General features: G+C 46.4%; 1 pseudogene; it reads right to left on the minus strand.

Moving 5' to 3' along the window:
• Positions 1-2,310: 2,310 nt before the first annotated feature.
• Positions 2,311-25,554, minus strand: part of LOC120850147 — a 124,525-nt pseudogene continuing 101,281 nt past the window's right edge.

Below are 25,554 nucleotides of genomic sequence, written 5' to 3' on the forward strand. Positions count from 1 at the left end.
GGCATTGCCCACATCAGGTGACCATGACGTCCTCTTTAAATGTTATTCGCGGGGTTTTTGAAATGACAATTCTAAGTGTCCCCTTCTGTGATCCCCGGTACTTTTTCACGCAGGTGTCATGCCCCTACGATAAAGAGCGTTCATGACCCGGCCTAGACTTCTGCTGCTTGAGTGAGAGCTCAACACTGTATCGGAGATAGCGGGCTTGAGAAGGCTCAACATATTCCGTAGCTCTCTATGCAACATGAGATTGGCTGAAAATTCTTGTGTTATAAGAAGTGTCGTATTTCTGTAGGACAACAGAAATCTGGAGACATTATATGCGAAGTACTGTTAGACTTGGTAAAAGTCTTGAAGTCCTGGACACAAATTGTAGACCACTGTTTGAAATAATGGTGACAGGCAGTTCAAAGTGTGCGAAGCAATGGTGCAGACATTTGATCACTGCTTCGGATGGCGTGGAGTTCAAGAGAAACAATTCACACCTTTTCGAGTGAACATCAAACAGCACGAAGAACATCTTGTTCATGAAAAGTCCAGCGACGTCTATAAGAACTTTCTCGTGGTTACGTTGGCGACATTCATGGATGTAATGATGCTTGTGCTGGGTTTTTAAGTTCTACTTGTCACAGCTGGTAAGTTCCTACATCCCCCTTTATGTCTTCGTCCAGCCAGGCCCACCAGACAGTGTTTCCAGCAATTTCCTTGGTACGAACGATACCATAATGATCACTGTGCTGCTCTTGCTAGCACTACATAAAGCGCCCTTGATGAATCGATAGTTCCACACGATATGTGAAGAACAGGGCCATTTATTCTGCCGGGGTTGCACTTCGCAATGCTTAAATATTTTTGCAGAGATTAGTCCAGCCTGCCAATATTTGCTTGAGATTTCTGCTAATTTATTTTAAAAAAAGGAGTAGTATGATGTATAATCTTAAACTTGAGGCGGCCACTAGTCGTTTTTGTTTTTGTCACATTTTTTACAGTGACGTAATGTGCTGTAACCGGCTGGGTGTTCTGAGCCCGGTTTAAAAATCATTTTGCACGTGTCTAACCACTAGGAAACATCGTCATTAACACCTTTAGAGAGACCTTTCTAACACAATTGAAATTTAGTAAAAGGTTCGAGTGCATAACATTATGTGGCGATTGACGCTCTCGAGAACACGGACGCCCATTGCTTTGAATTGGTTGACTCTGGTGCGTGAAATAAACGAATAGAGAAATAAAAGAATTTACCACTGAAAAAAAAGTCAAATTTGGGGGTTTTACGTGCCAAACCAACGACGGGCATCTGGCACGCCCCAGCGGAGGACTGAAGATTAATATCGACCACCTAAGGATCTTTTGACGTGCAACCGAATGCTCGATTACACGGCGCCTCCTCCGCAATAAGCCTCCGTCAGATTGCGGGCACCTCGGCCGGGATACGAACCCGCCACATGGGGATCCGTAGGCCGGCGCTCTCGCCTCGGACCCACCGAGGCGGCGGATTTATCACTGCTCTGTGTCGGAAATTGCCAACTAATGATTAAGCTGGCAACGTTTTTGAAAAAAAAAAAAAGAAACGTCAGCGAAATGTATTAATTTCATCTAATGCAACGGCAGACACTTTATAAAATATTGACGATTCTTTTATTCAAATTCAGTCAAGTTTGAGCTTAAAACTGTGTGGTGACAAGATTTGGTGGTATTCAAGCATTGCCTCCTTGATGTTCGCACGAAGATGCGGAGATCATAGACGTTTCTCACCGCAGATAAATAGCCGGAGAAATTGAAGTCTCTTTTCGCTAAATCATCGTGCACAGTTCCCTTATTTTTACAACAATTCATACCCTGCTTTGTCAACTTTTAAAGTTCAGAGGTGGTTGGTTTGTCCCAGGCCATTCCCCTTTCTTAAAAGCGAATGAGCTCTGGGTTGGCGGTGAAAATGCTCTCAGATGATGTTAATATGCGATCAACTCTTGAGGCAAAATATTTCCAGCCTAGTTCTAGAAACGGTATCAGTTCAACATGCCCTTCTTGCGTACTCATATCGAAGGGTTGACATTTTCTTTCTCCGAAGTCGAGTCGGTTCAACCGGTTCCCAACCCCGCTTAATAAGACACACAATTTGACTGTCGTTGATGGCTTGTCACAGTTTTTCACAACCACTTTGCGGTCATGATTGTCCAGACGTGGTTACCGAGATCACTGAGCGCAGGCTAATTCGACGTTTCCACGAAAGAGGGGGCAGTGGCGTGGTCCGGTCATTTCTCTGGGGATCACTGTACATGGTCTGTGAAAGCCATGACAAAGGGCCTAACCTTAGAGGCACGTCTCTTTCTGGATGACCCCTTCGAGAAGGTTGTTTTCGCTCGTGTCGGCTGGTGCACCGCCGTCCGAGTCGGCATCGTGGCACTCCCAGCGGATCGGACAACCTCCGTTGAGTTTTCACTGGCTGCCTGTCTTGTCCTCGGGCGTCCGCTTGGCTGGGTCCTGGTACACCGGAATGGACATCCTCTTGACCGCACCCAGTGACTCCTGGTCGGCGTTGCTCAGTAGCCACTGGCTCATCCTACTCTTGATTGAGTTTGGAGACGGGCTCTTGGCTACGCCTTCTCTCCTGTCCACTGTGTACAAAACAAACGAAAATAGGAAGGGAAAGGGTGTTAGGCAGATGATATACGAGTGTAACTGCAACCCATTGCCGTAAACGAGAGTGTTGATGGGAGGATGTGAAGAATTGGAAGAGAACCCCCGTGCAGCAAAACTAAGGACAGCCGCTTCTCACTGGGTGTGATCCCTTAATTAGTGCTCAGACGATGCTAATTTTCAGTGAAAAATACCGACTGAAGGTCGTACAGTCCATATTAAGAGTGCATAAATGGTGTTTCAAATTGAAAAAAACGCAGTTTTTTCTTTAGCGTCAACACTGCCAAGAGAACCGGAATATTTCGTGGATTTTTCTTTCAGTGCGAAGGCTGTGAATTACGCGGAGCTTTTCAATTCGTACCGTTGATGGCACATTCCTAGTGCAGACCAAACACAAAGAGAACACGCCAATCATGACTCATCTTCTCTAGGAGCACAGTCCTGTTGGCAGCAGAAACGCTACGTCACAACCTAGAGCTCACTGGAACAGCCCGCAGAGGGCAAGCCTCTTGTTAATGATCGAAATTACGGCTGGGCGGTGAACATCGCATTTTCGGCAGCCGCCTATGCATCGTAGTGCGAATGGATAGCGACAAGCGCGACTACCTAGGCAAGAAAAATAGGTTCGGTATCCCCACTTTAGCCGCGATTTTGACGCTAAGCAAGCGTCTTCCTCCGCACCGGCTGTTTCATTAAGCTCCTCGACGTCCTGGAGCAGATCATGAGCTGCCTCTGGATAGTGGTTTCATTAAACAAAACATCGTTCTCGTGCTCAGTATATTCTTGGTGAGCAATGTACATTATTTTTAATGCATATCATGCGATCAGCTGATAAAGTTTTCGTGCATATTGTACACCTTTTAGTAAAGCTTTGAAGTACTTTAATTTTACAAATATATTAAGATATGTACCCGTAACCAATTCAAAGCCACACCACATACGAGTGAATCATACGTATGACCAAATTGGCTGGCAATCATTTTTAATCATAATTATTTAAGCACAGCCTTATTGATGAAAGTTGTTTCATAAATGGCCACGCGTGTTGTAAACTATAGAAAGGTTTTAGAGCAGAAAATCTCCTTCATCAAAATTTAAAACATGTTATTTAACTACTTACTATTTATTCTAGGTTTCGCTAATGTAAAAACAAAACTTCTGCGTAAGTAGGTGTAACTTGGGTTTACGAATTGATCCAAGAAGCATAACATCTGGAACTAACGAGAACTGCTACATCATGCAGACAACTTAATTACTTTCGATACGGGGTGCATTGTAATTGGTAGAAGGCATTAGAACGGCAGCTTGGATTCTGATATCACTGTGAAAATATGAAGATGTCTCTTGGTGTCATTAGGCTATTATTGGGGATGCTGTTCGTCAATAGTTTGTGCCTTAATCCTCCTACCGAGAAGGGCGTCTTAATTTAATTTTATGCCATGAAGAATTTTCGAAGGTTTACAACTGTCATCATCGCCACTATCATCATCATCGGTTTATTTTATATGGTCATCAACAGCGAAATTGCCCTGATCATGATTGAATAAGACAGAATTGGATATGTTGAAGTTCATTCAATATTATCGTTATACCAAATTCTTTTTCAGTTATGAAACCAGGTATAACTGTTTAAGTAACCCATGGTGGTCTAGTTATTTTTTTTTCTCGAAAAGTTGTTTCCCATTCTCGTGTTTTGTTTTAAACAAATAGTATAAAGGAAGCGTAAATGCACCAGTGATTCCTTAATAATTTAGCGGGAACACGTAGAATGCTTGCACCCTGTTTAGGTTTAGAAGGATCAAATTAAAATATTGAAGGCCACAAGTTGTCACCGTATTTTCTTCCACTTGATGTTATTTTGGTGCATCCGCTTCAGCGAATTTCAAGAGGTTTCATATTTCTAACCGGAGGTACACTTTACAGAGCTTCTTCGTTCAATGATGAATCCTCAGTCTCTGACTTTAATTCCTAAACGCGTTAGAAGTCTGCATCGAAAGAGTCAGTGCTTCCATTGTTCCTACCACCGAAGTGGCCGATATTTGAAGTGATCATCACTGCACGGAGCGTCTAATATAGAAAAACATAAATATCCCAGCAAAGCGACACACCGCGTGAATATAGCGTTTATAGATCACCGAAGACGTAACAGGTAGCCACACCTCTGTCGGTTTGCTCAGTTTTGCGGTTAGCTGGGCTCATTGAAATATGTGATCGACGCAGTACATCTATGGTGACGACCGTCAAATGGTTAACAAAAGGAAATAGCAGAAAAACTCGATGACATGTAAAAACAGTATACACAAAATAACTTACACAAAACTCACAACAAATATCTTGTTTAGAATACATAATAAATACTCACGTATAAGTTGAAGATGCTCTAAACGCCTGAATTGAGGATATTGATACCGGTTCTGCTGAAGGTGTTAAAACGACGCTCAGTGCGACTCATTAGGCTGGTTAGCTTTATTTTTTATCTGAAAAACGGGAAGTAACTCACAATATTACTCACGGTACGGAGATACAGTCGACGAAAGCGAGGCGTCTCTTAGCACAGGCTTGAGCGTTGGGCCTTCGGGATATTTTTTGCCTCGGAACAAAAATCTCCGGTGCTTAGTACATCTGGTAAAAATGTCGCTGGGTAGACAATAGTCTTAAGAAATAAGGGAATAGATTTGTAAAGGACGAGGCCTATAATTCGCAGCCTAGAGTTGCCCACAGTAGAGCCTGCGGCACCTAAAAACCTTCCTTTTGTCAGTACAATTCTCGCATTAAATAAAAACCGTTATCTACTATCCTTCACCATTGAAACCTACGCAATCTCGAGCTCCCCGAAATATTGCCCATCGGTTCGCTTGTAGAAGTTGCGCCCCTTGAAGGTTCGCTTTCAAGGCGCACGTTCGTACATCCGCAAATGTCGCTCGAGGTTGACTGGGAATCAATATTTCTGCAAATACATTTAAAAAATCACAAAGTACGAAACTATCTCATTTTATAAACTCCTGCATGCACGTCCAGACATCGCTGCCTTCGTTTTGGCAGCTCCCTGATTACCTTGCCGTAGAAAGAACTGGAATGCATGACAGCGGTCGAACGAACCTGTGTGTGTCATTCATTTTTCAGCAGCGGTCGTCCCTCACCAAACTGCTTACAACATACGTACGCTTTTTAACGTGATAGAGACTGTCCCCCTAATGCTTCATCAAACTTCCACCTGGTTACATTTATCATTGCCCCTAACTATTAGTATGCACCACCGTTCCCCAGGTACAGACACAATACTCGCCGCCATGATAGCTGGAAACCTTGCATATGCTTCATGTAATATAGTGCAACAATGCCGCGGGTGCATGACCGGCAGGCGTGACCGGCGCGTGAACTCTGAGGTGCGCGAGCTGCCCCCGCGCTAGTGTGGTTCGATCATCGGCAACCAGCCATGGTCACTGAAGAACGCCTGTCTCCATTAAAGATGTATGTTGCCGTCATGACTCGGCTTGCATAAGCCACAACAATTGGCGACGAAGCGGACGAAGACAACGGGCAAGCGTCCGTTGTCCGGACCTCAAGGATGGCTGTGGGCGGTAACAGCGAGTATCGCCTCAGCACCAACGCTTCCTGGGACGAGTACGTAGAACGACTCGAAATGTACTGCGTAGCCAACTGTCTGACAACGCCTGAGCAGAAGCGTGCCGTCCTGCTGAGTTGCTGCGGAGAAGAAACGTACTCCTTAATCGTAACCTTGGTGAAGCCGACGAGACCGACAGCAGCAGACTATACCACGATAGTGACAGCGGTCAAGGCTCATCTGCACCCCAGGCCGTCGGAACTCTACGCAAGGTTCCTGTGCTACAAGCGCGATCAGCACGCCGGCGAGACAGTTGCAGACTACGTGACAGCGCTCCGAAAGCTGGCAGAAGACTGCGGTTTCGGAGATAGACAACTGCCACTTGAAATCATGATGCGAGACAGGTTCGTCTGCGGCATCGCGCCCGAGAGAGTGCAGCAACGGCTTTTGGCTGAACGGAACTTGACGTTCGACGTAGCCTACGACTTGGCCGTCACTGCAGAGGCAACGTCACAGCAACAGCGAGACATCAGGAAGCAACGGCAACACAGCGGCAAAGTTGACTCTGATGGTGAAATTCAAGCGACAACTATGAAACCTCAGAAGCAACCAGACAGCGAAAACTGCTACCGTTGCACCGGTAAGCACAAACCTTTCATGTGCAAATTTAAAGACTCCGTCTGCTACAAATGCCAGAAGAAGGGGCATATAGCGAAGGCATGCCACAGTAAGGCAGCCACATCAAAGAAAGGAAAAGACACAAAAAAGGGAGACAGCGTTTACGAAGTAGACGAACTCTGTTCGATCTGCGAGGTGCACGAAACCGAAGAAAAGTTTCTAGTGCCAGTAAAGATAGAGTCACAAGAAATAATCATGGAAGTTGACTCTGGAGCGTCTTGCTCTATCATGAGCGAAGAAACGTTTCGCCAGATAGACCAGAGACTGATTCCCATCGAGAGCACACCCACCAAGTTGTTAACCTGGTCAAAGCAGACATTGCCTACACTTGGCAAAGCAATGGTGAGCGTCATGTTTAAAGGACGCAAGGCTGTTTTGCCAATCATGGTTGTGGCACAGCACGGAAGAAGCTTGATGGGACGAAATTGGTTTCGACCACTAGGTATCGAGTTACACGGCATCCGACACCTCAGCACGTCCGACGAAGCGCTAACAGCGCGGTTTTCCGAGGTTTTTCGCACCGATTTGCCCGGATTCAAGGGAGCTTCGATCCACATCGAGCTCAACGACGTGCAACCCAAGTTTTAAAGAGTCGGCCAGTGCCGTTCGCCCTTCGAGAGGATGTGAGCAAGGAGTTAGATCGCCTGGAGAAGCAAGGCATCCTGGAGCCGACCCAGTACTCCGACTGGGCCACACCGCTCGTCGTGGTGAGAAAGAAAAACGGAACTTTACGCCTGTGCGGAGATTATCGTAGCACAATCAACAAGGCGGTTAAGAGCAACGTCTATCCACTACCGACTGTCACCGAGTTGTTTGCCACTCTAGGGTCCAGTAAGATATTTACGAAACTAGACCTAACCCAGGCCTATCAGCAGCTCGTACTTGACGACGAGTCATCAGAAGTCCTCACCGTGAATACGTTGAAAGGGCTGTACAAAGTTCGCCGACTTCCTTTCGGTATATCAGTCGCACCAGGATTGTTCCAGCGTGTAGTAGACAGCTTACTGTCAGGTATACCTGGAGTCGTCGTATATCTTGACGATATCGTTGTCTCGGGCTCGACCGTGGCAGAGCATGATGAAAGACTAAGAGCAGTCATGCAGCGGTTGCAAGACTCGCGTTTGCGGGTAAACAAAGACAAATGCGAGTTCGGTAAAACAAGTATAGAGTATTTGGGTCACAGAGTTGATCCTACTGGCATTCACCCAAGTGAAGAAAAAGTGACTGCAATCAAGAGTGCGCCGAGCCCTAAGAACAAAAAAGAACTACAAGCTTTTTTGGGACTTGTCAACTTTTACAGCAGATTTCTTGAAGGGAAAGCTGAAGTTGCTGAGCCATTGCACCGCCTTCTAGACCAAGGAAGAAAATGGGCGTGGACGCGGGAGCATGAGAAAGCGTACCGGAACCTAAAAGGGCTTCTCAGCTCCGACGCAGTGTTAGTACGCTACGACCCAGCCCGTCCACTGGTCTTGTCGTGTGACGCTTCACCGGTTGGTGTTGGTGCAGTTCTTTCGCACAAGGACGATGATGGTGCAGAAGTGCCGATAGCATATGCGTCACGAACATTGGGGCGAAGTGAGCGTAATTACGCTCAAATCGACAAAGAAGGGCTTGCTGTAGTTTATGGTGTTAAGCACTTTCACGAGTATCTCGCGGGAAGAGAATTCACGATCGCGACCGATCATCAACCGCTTCTTGGGATTTTTGACACAGAGAAGCCAATGCCACAATTCCTGTCACCGAGGATGCTGCGGTGGAGCTTGCTGCTGGGAGCGTACGACTACAAGCTTGTGTTTCGATCAGGAATCGACAACACCAACGCAGACGGGTTAAGCCGCCTTCCAGCACCAAGCGATGTCGACGAGCCAGTGCCACCAGGTGACGTACTCCTCCTCGAGGCCGTCCAGTACCCTCCACTGCAGGCAGCAGACATCGGAAAGCTGACAAAGCAAGACCCTACGCTGGCAAGAGTCAAGCAATGGATACTCTCGGGTTGGCCACAAGAAACCATGGGAGGATCTTTTGCACCTTTTGAGGTGAGACGCACAGAACTTTCCTTGCATCGAGATTGTATTCTGTGGGGAAATAGAGTGGTCATTCCCGAGCAAGCCACAAGGAAGGTCCTACAATTGCTTCATGCCAACCACCCAGGAATGACAGCAATGAAAACGTCGGCCAGGGCGTACATTTGGTGGCCTAAAATCGATCAAGCGATCGAAGACTTTGTGCGCCATTGCCAACAGTGCCAGGAAAACAGGCAGAGCGATCCAAAAGCACCTGTTCACTTTTGGATAAAGCCAGAACAGCCCTGGAGCCGCCTGCACGTAGATTTCGCTGGACCCGTTCGAGGTGAAAGTTTTCTCGTTGTGGTGGACGCCTTTTCTAACTGGGCCGAAGTCGAGATTATGCCATCCACGAAATCAGCTGCAGTGATTACGGCGCTGAGGAAGCTATTCGCGACACATGGGTTGCCCGACGTAATTGTGTCGGACAACGGAACGGCGTTCAAAAGTGCAGAAATGAAAGAGTTCCTGAAACTTAATGCTGTTCGCTTCATCTACACAGCCCCGTATTATCCTGCGAGCAATGGCAGGACAGAAAGAATGGTGAGGGAAGTCAAGTCTGCCTTAAAGAAGCTAACTCAAGGCGACACACAGTGCAAGATTTCACGTTTTTTGTTTAAGCAGCACACGACACCACACTCGGACACCGGGAAGACTCCGGGAGAGGTGATGATGGGCCGGAGGCTGCGGTCGCCGTTGGACAGACTGCATCCTGACCTCCAGAGAGATCCAGGAGCGGATCAACCAAAGGTCAAGCGGTTCTACGTAGGCGACACCGTCTACGCCCGAAATTTTGTGACGGGACCACGATGGAAAGCAGCAAAGGTTGTTGCAGTCACAGGACCAGTCTCCTACAAGGTACAGCTGGCCAATCGAGAAGTTCATCGCCGTCATCGTGATCACCTCAGGAAGGCTTGGCTTGACTGGGATGAGAACCTTGAAGCTGACATTGACTACGACGTCAAGCTGCCACTAACGGCTGCGCCTGGACATGGAACGCCACAAGCATCTCCTGCCAGGCGAAACCCAGAAAGACCTGTTCCTCAGGTTGTGCCATCGCCAGCGGCTCAGCCGGAGCAGCCGCTCAGAAGATCAGCACGAGAGCGACGTCCAGTCATCCGCTACGGAACTGATCCTACCTAAGGGGGAAGGAATGTAATATAGTGCAACAATGCCGCGGGTGCATGACCGGCAGGCGTGACCGGCGCGTGAACTCTGAGGTGCGCGAGCTGCCCCCGCGCTAGTGTGGTTCGATCATCGGCAACCAGCCATGGTCACTGAAGAACGCCTGTCTCCCTTAAAGATGTATGTTGCCCTCATGACTCGGCTTGCATAAGCCACAACACTTCAAATATGCCATTCAAGTTGCAGAATATTCAAGAATTGCATTAACGTTCTCCACAAGCTTGATTTACTGCACTTATTCAGATTTCTTATAAACAAAAGTCCCGGTGAGCATTTGTAGGTTTTTTAAACCTACTTCCCTCTCCTCATATAGTTCTCTTTTGATTTGTCGTTCTTAAGAAGGTCTTAATCGCCGCTAAGGTGTGTGTGTAAGATGATGTTTATGCCTGTCTCAATTTTCGGTTATGTCTGTGCTAGTTGACAGTATAATGATATCAAACGAAGAACAGCGCATGGTGCATAATTGCACGCTGCCGAAAAGACGTGACTACCAGAAGGAACTAGTCTCTTGAGCAAAGTTAAAGCTACCATATTTATTTTGGGAGGTAACATGGCTCTCGCTCGTTGGATTTCATGGCATATTATTTTAACAGAAATAATACGGCACGCCCCATGACATCACAGATGTTATTTGAAGCCGTGCCAGACGTCGTTTGATATGACAGCTATCAGAGCTTAAATACCGTATCTAAGTGCCTATGAGTTTAAGTATTGCGATTTTCATTAGCTTCACAAGGGGTAGTTCCGACCCTAATAAAAAAAAACAAGCTTACACGAGCGAGAATATGCATCAGGCTGCGGCTTCATTACACCTAAAATAACCCTATCGGTGTTCTCTCTAGAGGCGTCACAAGATTCCTGGTTCTTGTCTAGATAAATTCACCAGTCTTTTCCAAAGCTGAAAGTATTATGTATCAAAAGAAGGAACTTCAATGGCGAGACAAATAAAACCTTCATTTATTTTTGTAAAAAAGAGAAAAATAAAGCATGACAGATAATGCCTTGAGTAAACTGACAACCCTGAAGGAACCATGCCGAATCGAGTGGCAAAACAAAATTATTTAGACAGTCCTGTTCAGTATGCTTCTGGGCTACGTTTTATTGCTTCGTTTTCAGTCCACTATTTCACATATCGTAGTGTAATTTTAGTTTACCACGCAGATTGACAGGGCTCTTGAAAATGTCTCCTTTTTCGCGCAGAGAAGTTGGGTAATACAATCAGACAATAACGTAATTTGGCTCGTGCTGAAGTATTAACACAAGTTGGCAAATTCTGCTTGGGCCTAGATTTGCGGCGGTAGAGGGACTCGCAACTTTTCAGATTGCGCTGCCCTGCCATTTTTGCTAATCCCACGACGTCGAGGATCAGGAAAATACGACGCTCTGTAAATAGGTCGTTTAGGGCGTTGCCACGTGGGTAGTGTGGGTCTATGCGGATGTACACAAGTAATGTAAATAAACGTAAATGTGAGTGCCGAAAGCCTTCCCATCCCCTGCTCAACTCATGCCAACGATGCTTGCTCGGTAGGACCAAGCGAGTCACCTGTCTTCCTCTGGGATTACGGATTTTCTCGGGATTGCCGGGCTTTCAGTTACGTTTTGTTTTTGAGAGTATTTACCTAAGATCGTTCTTAGAAAAAGCTTGTTCGTAATTGCAGCAAGATAGGTGACAAACGGTACGGGGACAGGCGCTCGCTTCCGAAATTGCACTCTTGCTGCTCGGCGGAGTTAGTCATAAATCTCCATTTCGTGTCGCGCGACTAGGATATTTGTTCACGTGTCTAATACCAATACTGTGTTCTTTTGTTTGCATCTGTGAGGTAAATACATGAAGGTAATAGTGTACCGACATCTTTTTTTATTATTTGTCTATAATGCTAACAATAGCAACAAAAGAGCCTTACTACCCCAACACAATGAGCTAAAATAACAAAGTAAATACGACTCCCAAAAACATTGAAGCTGGCGACTCGAATTATGTGTGTTCGAGGGATTTCGCTTCATTGTACGGGCCGTTACGGAAAAAGATCCATAAAGCGGTAGCACATTGCGAGGATAGTTGTAAACAGCTCGTAGATTGAAGTTTTATTGTTTAACTAAAATATCGGCCCAAATCTTTAGGTGATTTAATATAGCGTCAGAAGACTACTCATTAAATATTTCTTCTGCAAATTGGCGTATACACGAACTCAACTCTCCTACGTCACGCCGCGGTGGTGGCGCGTCGGGCGCACTTCCGTCTGGGGTGGTGGGCAGAAGTCGCGGTGCGAGACATGCATTCCTGCGTTCTTTTGGGGGAAACCAGACAAAAAACCTGCCTTCTCGTCGAAATGCTGCGACGGCGGCTGTACCAAGGGAGTCTGAAAAGGTTTGAAGATCAGTTTTCATGTCTTTCTGCCCCCTCCGTTCGTCCGAGAACATGGATAGTAGCCGTGACAAGGACAAACCAGACGCTGTCGAACTACGATTGCTTGTGCGGGCAACACTTTCTGCATCTCGCCAGATGTAGTTGTTGTGTTCCAACATGAACGAGAAAAAACCGCCAAGTTGTCCGGACCACCCGCGGGTTCAGTGCGTCTTCAAATTCACACGGCCGCCTGATCGTTCGAACTTTCGTCAGCTCTTTCGAACTTGTCTGCTTTCTGTCGTCTGCTCGTTCAAACAAAAGCGGCCCGTAGACCAACCTTTGACCCGGTGATTGCAATAAGATGTAATTGCAGGCCTCAAAAGACTTAAGTGGGCTCGGTGTAAACAGTAGATACAAGATGTTAATCATTGGTACCAGTGACCATCACCGACTTGTTACGCTTGGTCTGTTCCCGCTTCCGATTTTCAGTATCGACGTCGATCATCGCCGCTACCTTCTACACTTTTGCAGAAACGAGCGACGTTGCGACCTAAAATAGCTAAAAGAATCTCATCATGATTGTGAGGTTCTGCGGCGCCCATGCGAATGAATTATCGCACGTGAAATTAGCGGCGTAACGAGCCTTGATAATTTCGCTCAGGTGATTGAAGTGGTAAGGCATTGCTATGAGGATGTCGAATAGACACTCCCAACGCGGAAAAGAGTATGCAGACTCACACAGACGCCCACAACGTGACATTCCAATGGTTTGCTGACGCGGGACGCGGTGCTTCTTGCCCGCACTCCATTGCGCATCCGTTCGACCTGCCGTGTGCTCTTTCAAACTTGTCCGCTTTTTGTCGTCAGCTCGTTCAAACGACAGCGGCCCGTAAACAAAACGTTGACCCGGTAATTGCAATAAGAAGTAAGTGCAGGCCTCCGAACTCTTCTGAAGGTTGGTTGGGGCAAGTAGGCTAAGTGTAAACAGAAGATACAAGAAGATGTTGATCACTGTTACCAGTGGCCTTCACCGACTTGTAATGCCCGATTATACTTGCGTTTTTCAGTATCGACGTCCACATCTCAGCTACGGTCCAGGCTTTTGCAGCCCGAGTGACGTCGCGACTGAAAATAGTGCGATGAATCTCATCGTGGGAGTCAGGCTTTAGCGCCCATTCTGCGGCGTCCACGTGAAATGAATCACCGCACGTCACATTATGCACTCAAACTTTTGTGGTGTAACCAGCCTCGATAATTTTGCTGAAGCCGCTCAAGTAGTCAGACATTGTTAGGAGGACATAGAATCAAGAATTCCAACGCAAAAAAGAGCACGGGGACTCACACCGACGCCGACAACAACGCAATTCAATGGTTTGTTTATGGGCGACGGCGAGCTTCTTGCCCACCGTCCACCGTCCACCGCACATGGGCGGCGCCGGTGGCGTCCACTAGGGGCGCTCCGGTTTGTTTGTAAACATGATTTGGTGTATATAATTAATACATCCAAAAAACGCAACTGTTCGAAACCGAAACCGAAACACGAGGATTGAAGCTAATAGAAGGAAGTCATCTGGATAGACTCGAACGCGTTTTCTTCCCTCAGCTGCTCCGGCCTCCAAAGCAGACGACGACGACGACAATCTTGCGTGAACAGTTTGTCGTGCGATTATTTTGCACTCGATGTTCTGCGCTCGAAGGTTGATTGGCCGGTACCACGAAGGATAGTTCCAAAGTAGCGGCCCCAGGTCCGTCGCAACGTTGGTCCGTCGTGCGCCACCATCGCGTCGTCCAGCCCGTGGCACGTCGCCATATTGAGAATAACGCGTACATGTACTTCTGTGATCTGTGCAAAATACCTTTAGTGTGCGGCTCTTAGGCGCCCGTTTCCGGCTTAAGCGGCGTCGGCGTCGCCGTCGGCGTAATCGCGCGGTGCATATGGGACGCGTGATGTCACTTATGACGTCATCGGCATCGTTATCGTCACTGGTGCCGTCATCAGTGGCGTCACTGATGACGTCATTGGCATCGGCTTCGTCATCGTCACTGATGACGTCATTGGCATCGGCATCGTCACTGATGACGTCACTCATGACGTCACCGGCATTCGCATCGTCATCGTCACTGATGACGTCACTAGTGATGATGACATCATCAGGGACGTCACTGATGACGGTACCGGGGACACGTTACCTATAGGGGTCACATGGCCCCCGTGAGGTCACGTGACCCCGGTGACGTTACATGACCCCCGTGAGGTCACGTGACTCTCGTGAGGCGACGGCGACGCCGCTCGGAGGGAGGAGTAGCAGGCAGGACGAGGAGGGAGGAGGGGTATACCTTCCCCTCAGTACCATTTCCTCCTCCTCCTCAAGAGCTGCGCTCTAATTCGGCGTTACATGGAGTTGTAAACGGCTTTCAGTTTTTTCCGGAAACACATTTGCAGCTTTTTGGATGCCACGAAAAAAAAAGTTAAGATTATTTTCTATTTTTAATATTGCATTTATGTCTTAAATAACCCACAGCTTTGAATATATTCCTTACACATAGTTTGAACGCCCCGTGAACATGGAAACAACAGTGAGCTCGATGGAAACAAGCCAATTTTACACGGACTGTTTTTGGATGGAAAGAAAACGAATTTCTAGCCGCAAATTGCGTTACGGGTAGATGGGCTCTACAGGTCATGTTCAAATGTAAACCTCGGCGAGCATAAATACACTCTAAGTGTCTTTAAGATTCCAATGATTCAAGCAATCAAAACTAGGCGCAGTAGCGACGAAATTCTCGCCCCGGAGAAATTTATATGCTTTTTGAGGGGGCAGGGGGGGGGGGGGGAGGTGACGAATAATTGCGAGCCAAACTGAAAGCCAGCGGTGCGATACCTTTGAGCAACGATCCCACTGAAAAGACACGTCTCACACCAAGGAAGTACCTTAGCATTGTTGGCCTCCCGTAAGCTTGCACATCGTTCAGACCGGAGACGACGAAAAGAATGGAGACAGGACACAGGTCTCAATAGTGAGTTTTAGTATTGCGGATGCAAGCGAACGAAAGCCCTGTGTGTTAGCGTTAGCGTTGCGTGTTCCACGCTGCGCTTGCGCCGAGCCCAAACTGCGGCATTAGATATCTGCATGGCGACTTCGCGCATGCGCCGCGTGGAGAACGCAACTTTAACGCAAACGCACAGTGCCTGCGTTTGCTCGTATACGCAATATTAAAACTCACTATTGAGACCTGTGTCGTTTCCCCATTCTTTCCGTCGTCTCCGGTCTTAACGATGTACAACCTTGAAAAACTCGCGTGTTTACTAGCTTTCTAATCCCGTAAATATGCCCGATAAAAATAGGCATTTTTAGCAAACTGTTACTGTATTCCGCGTATCGCACTACCGGACCCTTTACAGCATGCACTTAAGCGCGTGCTCGAGTGATACCGTGACCGCAGGCGCGCGCTTAAAAGCATGCGTCAAAGGCTCAGGCAGCTGCGGTACACAGAACACGGTAACGGTATGCTAAAAGTGCATAATACTATAGACGATTGCTAGCAAGGCCACTGTCCGCCGCCATGTTTCTGCTCGTGTGGACAGGTTCGTGCTATTTCAAGCTTGCCAAAGATATGTCCACGCGCAAACTGCACGTGCTTGCACTCGTGGGGTACCCGTCGGGGTGACAGGCTTGCGATTGTCTATGAAGCGCGAAAGAGGAAGCGGAGTACCGGGTACTGCAATCGAAATGCAAAAACATATTGTAACAAACATATCTTATGGCTTCGAATTTGTTGCTTTTGGCGATTGCTCTCATCTTAATTTCCGTTTCCGGAGAAACGAAACTCGCTATTTGATAGCGGGAGGTAGCTATTTTTTTATGTTAATACGACTGGTATCTCCTATTTTGACAACAAATTAGGAATCTTCATCTGTAATTTGTCTTCAGAGATGACTATTTTAATGGTTTAGTTTGTAAACATTATATGTTTAGTTGGCCCGCTATCACGTAATAAGAATATTCCAGGGATAACTTTTTTTTAAACGGACTTTCCATTTAGTTTATGATAGGAAAGAGCACAATGTAAAACCTCAAACGATGAAAACATAAGAAAATTTGATAGGCGACCATTATCTGAAAGTCGTATGATAAATGTGCGGCAGTATTTCAGGGGCGGTCGACTAAGTGTTTCTAGAAGTGCGCTTGGCGTTGGGTAGGCAAGGCCAGCCGTGTCTGCGCGGTGCTCACCGGAGTGCAGCGATTGGATGGAACTCCGACCTCTGCTGAGGAAAGTGACCGACTGGCTGAAGAGCAAGTGCCGGCGCTGCAGCTGCTTGTCCCCGCAGCCCGGACCGCGACGGTCGCAGCGCCATCTCTGGAACAACTTGCGCAGCTCCGTCTGCACCTGGGGCCGGGAGGCCAAAATACGCGAGCAGTCAGCGCGGAACGCTTCGTGGGGCGGACGCCCAGTTAGCGAAAATGAAAGAAGACACCCTTTGGTAATGGACTGCCCGAAGACAACAAATGATGATACAGGTTACATAAACGGTAGCGATAATAGAGAGTTTTAGTAGATCGTTCCCATGACTCCGATAACGATATCCCGATACTCCGCCACCTCCTCCCTTGCGCATCCATAGTATCGTTATCGGGGCTATCGGAGGTATCGGAACGATCTACTAAAACTCTCTAGTAAAGGACATGTGCTGCAATAGTTTTATAATGCAGTTATTAGAATAATCTGGCCGTTATCGAAAGGGGCGCATACAGAAAACATTCACTTTATTTAAATCAGAGCATAAAATTATCAGGGATAAAACGCAATGAGCTTAGAAGATATATTACAGTAGTATGCAAGGTTACACATGAACTTGCAGTTTTTATAAGAACTGCGACAATTCTATTTCTATTTTGTCATTGGGCAACCTGTCCTAGCCTAGGCAGACCCCGGGAAAAGTTACGATTGGAATACGTCGGTCCCGCCTTTGAACGAATGACATTTATTTTTTTAGATCGCGTCTCTTATGCGCAACGCAAGTGTGGCTCGAAAATATATTTACATTGAAGTCACGAAACTTATAATGTAAAAGTCTACTACATTGCAATAACAACTGACAACTTAAATATTGAAGACAGAACATGGCCAATCCCGAACATTTTGTTAGAGCTCCGCAGGCCAATGAGATCGGGGCGTAGGCAGATAAGAAGAGCAAAGGACGAATGATGAAGTAAGAAGCGTGAAGGTATCAGGCCACGCCCTGCGTTTCTTATGCTCTCGCCGACTATGCGGAGCGCAAGTTCGTCTGCTTCTTTTGCAGGGGTTTGTGGTGACGGATGAACGCCAAGCTCTGATTGGCTCTGATCGAAGGCCTCAAACCTCAAAGCAAGCTGCCTTGAGGTCTACCGACTCTCCTTCAATCGGAGCCAATCAGAAATCGGCGTTCTCACGTCCCCAGAACCCCTGCGAATGAAGCAGACCAACTTGCGCTCCGCACAGGCAACGTGTATCACACGGTGATACGGTAATGTAAGCACTTTTTACGATGGTACTTGGAACGTGTCCCCGACTATTGTGTTTACCGCGTTAAAATAAAAAAGTGGTCTCTCGATGTACACGTGATGATGTCATAAGAGTTTCACGCTGTCGCCGGCAGCGATCGTGGCGGCGTCGCAGCAGCGGTGGTGAATGTGACCGACGCCTATTCTGCTCCAGGTAGATCTTCGGCTTGACAGGCCACGGAAGCTTCGGCAGCCAGGAGTCGGGACGCCGTGACGAGAGGGACACTCACGTTCGCTCGTACGTTTCGCCATACGATGGCAAGACACCCCGATGTTGTGACGTCACTTGTCGCCACTTTTGGACCACTTTGGATGCAGGCGGAATGGAACGCGAAACACACCGGGCGGAGATGCGTTCCATGCATTGTCCAGGGAGGAAGAAGGACGGAAGGGGATTGGGGCGCAGCATGGGGGCGGACGTAATAAAGACGCGTATGTTGTTGGACATTTACAACTTTATTTTATACGAGACAAAGGGCATATGCCTGACATTTAATGTGTTGTTTAGATAAATGTGCACTTTCTTTCCAGGGCTTTTGTTTGGTTTCGTTATTTCCCGTTATGTGATCACGCACAGCGGCTTGTTTGTGGCTTTGTTTAAATCGGCCAGGTCATCGTCTCAGCGAGTCATATCTCTGAAGTGCAACTGAAGCGCTCGTTAGTGCTTATCAGAAGCACCTTATGCGATAAAAATATCGTGAAACATTCGAGAATCGTCGTGACGGTAAGTTTTTGTTTTAATCTTTTTTTTTTTTTTTTTGGTGTTGCACACCTAAACTCGAGCTTGTGCAACCTAACAAGGGCCTCCCCGTTGGCATGCTTCCAGTATGAGTACGCTGCCTTTATGACGCTGAGCTATAAACACAACCCGGTAGACACGAGACTCCTGCCGCTCGAGTGCAATGCAGCCCGGGCGCATTAAAAAGAAGGAGCTCGTGCTAGCTCCGAATTCACGCGATGACTCACGATAATGTCAGACAGCTGAAAAACTTCCGCATCGTTCCTGTATTTCTCCTCCGAAAGTATGGCTGTTCGAGATGTTTTAAATTATATAGCAAGCTTAGTAATGTGCCCGAATCTGATAGAGCTTCGAAGCAGGCCGAAATCAGACAAGTGAAGATCATTTCATCTAATGTGCACTGCTGTCTTCTAGGCGTCCTCAAACCTTTCCTTGTCCTTCATTTACGCTACTACGCTTTTTGGGTCAACCTGATTAACCAACCAGTTCGCTGTGGCTAGGGTCAAGTAATCAGTGTACCAAGCAGTCACGGCCAATAGTCACAACTTCCAGGAAAAACAAGTGATTTAAGCTGCGCGGTTCTAGACATATGTTCCTTTTATTCGTGTGGCATTTTACTTAACCTGGGGCATCGTTCAGGACAGTTTTGACAGTACTACTATACATGCGTGCATGGCATTCAGAAGGAAACCTGATGACTAGAGCCTCAAACAAGTGTTATAGGTGACTGTGTTTTCTTCATTAAAGGTCGTCATTGAAAGGTGCGACCGTACTGTTCCGGTTTGGGTATTCAAAGCAATTCTAAGTCACAAGCGCGCATGGTGTGACCAGGGCTGCAAAAGAAAGCCCCCGTCGCCCCAACTGATCAGATATTATCACTCGAGAGTGCTATACACAATTTTAAGTTTCAGACAAATCGGGCATGGCCAGTGCCTGGATGCAACATTGGTGCTTCAAAAGAAGTCAAACGGCGCAGAATGTTGGTCCTATGAATATGGAAGCCCCTTAATAAAAGCCCAGTGTTGCAAGGTGACAAGGATATGTCCACTGATTTCAGTGTATTGATGAGCCTAGCTCATTGTACTTAATGCAAAGTAGTCTCAGAAGATGGGCTATCTGTTTGCCAGTACCACGACGCGTGAAGCGCACTTTGATGATTTAGGGTCCCCGCTGCGTTGATGTCGCTCATTAGCTGACGCTCAGCTGTCTCATGACCTACGTTAGACTTGTTTTATTTTGATAATTTGTTTCAAGTATTGTGTATAGTACTGTAACCATGCAGTAACTGTGATTATATCACCTGATAAAATTATTCTGATGACTTTCAATCCTGGAACAATTAATGTATGTCAAAACATTTTTATAATTGGTGGTTTATTGTCCTTCAGTAACATTTGGAGTGTTAGAGGTCTTGCCATATGTCGCTAATAGCTGAGCTTGACGTCAAATCTGTCTTTTCAGCAAGTGACACTGAACGGTGTTCAGTGCCGGTGGATGAATTAACATGCTCCTTTTAATATTTATCATCCCATGCATTAACGATGAGTGTCTGGCATTGTAACTATGAAGCATGGGGAGGGACATTACAAATGCAAAGATTCAAAACTTCAAAGCTGTGTCCAGTTTTGATTGTTCGTCTCTTTCTGTCTTTCAGCCCAGGGTTATAATGTGTGTTCTCAACCAGGTTGCTTTCATAATCGCTTTGACTGTGTATCTTCAGATCTTGAATCGAAATGCATATTTTACTTAAATCTCAACCACGTTTTCCCAAAGGCGACGCTTTAGGTCCACAATAAAGACGCACAATCAGAGAAAAGCAAACAGAAGAATGGGTAACAAAAAGGTTTCAAAATACAACAAGCAGCCATCGTGCAACACTGAAGGTGTCCAGCTTTCCTTCCCTTCACCGGGCATCATTTAATAAAATATGGAGACCTTATTTGCTTTATGTGACAATAACTTGTCTATAGACCTCCATGTTGTACAAGAAATGTACCTTGGATCCAGGGACAGTGCCGGAGAGAGAGAATGCAAATGTTGGTGATATCAAAATAAATGCAGGATATCTTGATCAGATTATGAACACCCGTTCACTATTTCTAAGATGCTAGAATTCTATCTAAGAATCTTATTACTGTTTAGGTTCAAAGCAAGGAAACAAAATACCTTGAAGGTTTTTAGATAGAAAGTCATCCAAGCGTTTGCACGGTCCAGCACGGTAGAGTAAGCAGGAGTATTAAATATCATGTAAGCTAATAGTAGAAACTCCCTCGGATCGCGGGCAAAAAGTGATCGCAGCGCCCCTGGCGAGCTCGGAGTTTCCGCTAGCAGACGAATTCTACAGAACGCATTGCTTTTGCCTATCTCCGTGCGAGGTGACCAAGGAAAACAAATTGGCACGGGCATTCGCTGCTTTCAATGTTAAAAAATAGGTGCCTCCTCATGAGTCAAAGACATTTTCTTCACGTGGGAAATATGTTACAGCTTGCAGGGTACAATTTTCGGGCTCTCCGTAAGAAAAAAACTCTGTCAGAACTTACGTAATCCAGGCAAAACGCGAATGTACGTTCATCCTGTTTCCTATAAAAGAACAATGCAAAAAACAAAATTATAACAACGAATTTAGAGCTACGTTTGAACTTTACTATTCATATCGATCAATTTACTTTGTTGCAATTTCAATTTCTCATGAATGTATTGATTGGAAAACCGTTACGTCGAATAGGCGAGCAGGCGAATCCCGATCGTCTCCGGATGAAGAAGCAAAATGCAATTTGGGACCACATATGTTACTGCATGTCACTATGCTCTGGGAGAATTCGATTTTGCAGATGCAAATCTGACGCTATTACAAAACTAATAAAAGCGGAGTTACAGAGAAAAAAAAAAGAAAACATCCGTTGGACGGTCGTGCACTTCCTTCCGTTTTTCGAAGTCTACTTTCTTTTTATGTTTGAGGCGACGCTACGCCACCGCGATCTTTCTTCCTCCTGCGTTTATGCTCTTTGTTGCTTTCTATTTCTTTTGTTTACTTGACGTTCCGACCATCACGTATTTTGCTTTTTCTTCTTTGGCTTAGTTTTTACTTTCTTTCCTTCGCTTTGTCGCTTACTACCACCGGTTCGTCTGCTGCGCTATGCCCGGACTTTGGAGGGGCCTCTGCAACTTTGTTGTTGTTGTTCTTGTTGGTTCCAGTGTCATCTGCGACAACCTCCTATGTTCGCCTTCGATTGAGTTTCTGATCCGAAGCGTTCGTATCTACTTTTTGATACTTAATTAATATATTACGAAGTGTAAGCTCGTTATACGTTTCGATTCGGATTTTGTTTGAGTACATGGTCACGTCTGGCTATGGGTAATCGTTGGTTGATCAACCGGCCGCCTTCGGGCATACACCAGCGCATACATTGGAGATGGCCATGAGCCTGCCATCTCCACGTCCAAAACAAGTTTTTGTGATGTGGTGGAAAATCCTTCCGCTTCCCGAAGACCGAACAAACGTGAGTAATTAAGTTACTTCAAATTAAACTGAAAGATCTATCCAAGTCTGGCCTCAAAATTGCTACTGACGCCTCAACAGACGAATATCTGATCAGGCAAGAGTTCAGCTGAAAACGCACTTGAGGCCGCCGATCGGCACTCAAAACAAAGGCGCGGTGTGCAAAGATTGCCTGGACATGTACTGAGCGCGACACTGTTAGCGCGAACAGGCGATCGCCGGTTTTTTCAGTTTTTCTGTTTGAAACCAACAGATGTCATACAATTTATTATTGCTACGGAAAGAGCCCATTTAGTTCCATAGTGTAAGCAATAAAATTTGGTGCTCGGTAATACTATTTAGAAGCAAAAAGCGAAAATGCGCCGATGTCGTGTTTGCTCTAGCAGTGTCGCGATGTGTACGTCAACAAGTACTGGAATGTACTTTTTAACTGCTGCGCCAAGCGAGCCAACAAACAACCTGTCAAAGTCGCTGGGAAAAAAAATGCGAAAGCAAAAAAAGGTCACATACTGCTAGCTCGAAGCAGATTGCAGCTTGCGACTCTTATTTACCGGGCAGTGTGAACTGGACTACGCTATTCCTTTCCTTTCTTTTGTTCTTAGTTCCTACCAACGCCGCGAAAGCAAATAAACAAACGCGTAACGTGCAGCTGCAAAAAGAAAAAAAAAGTAAAGCTCTTTTTTTTTAGTCGTTTCGTCGTATTGCTTTTGCTTTGTTTGTTGTGGACTCAACACCAACGGCGAGCACCACCTGCTAATTTTCAATGCTCCTACCGACGCCCCATGCGATCGTCGTCGTTGAAGCAAATCTTTGCTGGGTGATTTGTACCTTTGTATCGTCTGCTAACTTCTTTGTTTCATTCGCCGTTGTTTGCGACTGTTCCCCATTTGTTTTTATTTTGGGTTGGGATGGGGACCCTATTTTTACTGCTAGCTTCGGAAAGTGTTTCCACGGTCATTTTTTTCTCGTTACTTTTGTTTTTGTAATGCTGCAGAAGCTGATGCGCTTGCTCTGGTAATTTTAACATGTTGTTTGAGCACGTTTTAATGATGACCTATTCAGGTAGAAAATTGTGACAACGCAGTCTGTAACGGATAAACAGTAACCTCTTACGACGTAGTTCGCGTAGCTAAACGCTTTTTTTCCGCTTCCCAGATGCGCTTCAAACGCATGTAATTCCCCCGAGTGGCGTTTGAGACTTCTAAATAAACTGCTCTATCTTTGTTTATGCGCGCGTTGTTATTTGTTTGTCTTCGCACTTGCGATCAGTGGATTCCACTTTGCAAGCGGACTGACCGTAATGAATTGTTTCAGCTGTTGGGGCGAAGAAACGGGGCTCGCAAAGCTCAAGGGCGTCGCAGGGCCTATACTTTTCTATTGCCTCGTCTGCTTCCGTAGACTGCGAGTCCGCTACAGGCGCCACTGTCACGTTTGCCGTCGTTCCGACAAGTTTTGGGAGGAGTTCCCAGTATTGGCGAAGCTATATCGTGTTTGGGAGTACTTACTGCTCATATTATAGGTGCCGGGAAACTTCCATATTGTGAAACCAAATGAAAAATATTTTAATTCGGTAGAAGTCACCGCGCACTTCAGCAGCTGTCAACTGGCAAGATTGGTATGAACGGTTTGAACTTCAACAACCGAGGCGCTGCGTTTCTATCTCCGTCGCATGATTGTGTCGCAATGTTGCAGCAAACAGAGTAAAACACCAGTTCTACGCGGACCGACGAAGCCTACGCACTGCCGTCGACGGAGAACGAATCCTAGCTTTTAATTTGGCTTTTGAAAGGATCCGCTCGCTCTTTTGGCCGTTAAAGTACTTCCGGTGGCCTCAAAAATAACCTTCCTGCTTTCAGTCACATCACACGAACAGTTTTAGCATGTATTCAACACAAGATCACGAAAAGCAAGGACACCAAAATACCGGCGGGAACTTTAAAATGCGTTGTTGCCAGTGTTGTACAGCGCACTCTTGGTCCAAACAAAACCAAAAAAAAATCAAAAAACACTCGCAGGGCAGCCGACGGTATCGGCCGCCATGAAAAAGACACACATGTGGTCAGACTTTCCCGTCAACTCTAACTCGAAGAGCTGCCTCAACATTGGAGACCAATATTGCTGTCATGGCCGCCACCATGGAGCGCCGCAAAGGGGGAGGGGAACGCATAGCAAACGACACCACGACCCCCCCCCCCTTACCAACCCGAACACCGTACCCTGACTATCCGCGACTCAAAAGGTGTGCATCCAATCCCAACTCCTCATTTACAGATTTTCTCGGCCGGACCGCTGACGTTTCCGCTGCAGGTTTTGACTGGCGCAAAGTCCGCTTTCCACAAAATCGCGCCTTAGACGCTGGGCGTTGTTGCATGCTTCCTCTTGGGTGTCGAATGGGAGCGTACATCTGGAGCGCTTTCTCAGGCGGTTATTCCGCAAGTACGCAAAACAAGATATGCCGCGAGTACCCTTGCTGTAATGTTCCATACCCCATATTCAGGCGCGGATTTAGAGGGGGGGTCCGGAGGTCCTGACCCCCCTCTAGATTTCTGCATCTGTAAAATTTAGAGCGTGAAACGAGGGAGAGGGGGAGGGGGTTCCTAATCATATGGTACACTGACCAACACCTGACCCCCCCCTCAGGAAATTCCTGCATCCGCCCCTGCATATTGTATTAGGAATTTCTCATAGAACTCCTCACTTTTTAGGGAATTCAGTACACACCTTCTTGCAAGTCTCATTTAAATATCATACCTGCAAATGCTCAGTTTTATTGTCGTTGCGCCAAATTGAATTAGTGAGTACTGCTTACTTTTATGCGCGAATATGTTCACAAGGAAGAGACAGACGTAGTGTTTTGAGCCTCAAAGTCAAAGGTATCACGAAAGAAAGCGCAGAACACATTTCTGGGCTTTTCTATTTATTTGTAAGCACAGGGTTGCAAAGGTTAACAAAGAAGAGCACGCATGCCACATCACGAGAATTCTAAATACATTCCTGTTACTTCTCCTGTAGAGACATATATAAAGCAGCTCTTGTTGTCCCTCATTGTTTTACATATTATGATGCATGGAACGCCGTCTTGACTAGGGTTCGATTTGAGTGATGAAAAAGTGAGAGAGTTTTCGGCTGATCCTTGCACTTTGCGGCACAGCGTGCGCAAATCAGCCAGTTAGATAGCTTTGACTCGTTCGGCAGTACACAATCGGACAATATTTTTGTGAGAGGGTATCACCAAAATACACACTGCGAGAGAAATCTCTCGGCCTTTGATGTGCTTGTCTTTAATACTACTGTATCT

Source organism: Ixodes scapularis, unplaced genomic scaffold (genome assembly GCF_016920785.2).
Source record: "Ixodes scapularis isolate PalLabHiFi unplaced genomic scaffold, ASM1692078v2 PGA_scaffold5__190_contigs__length_132052651, whole genome shotgun sequence".
NCBI lineage: Eukaryota > Metazoa > Arthropoda > Arachnida > Ixodida > Ixodidae > Ixodes > Ixodes scapularis.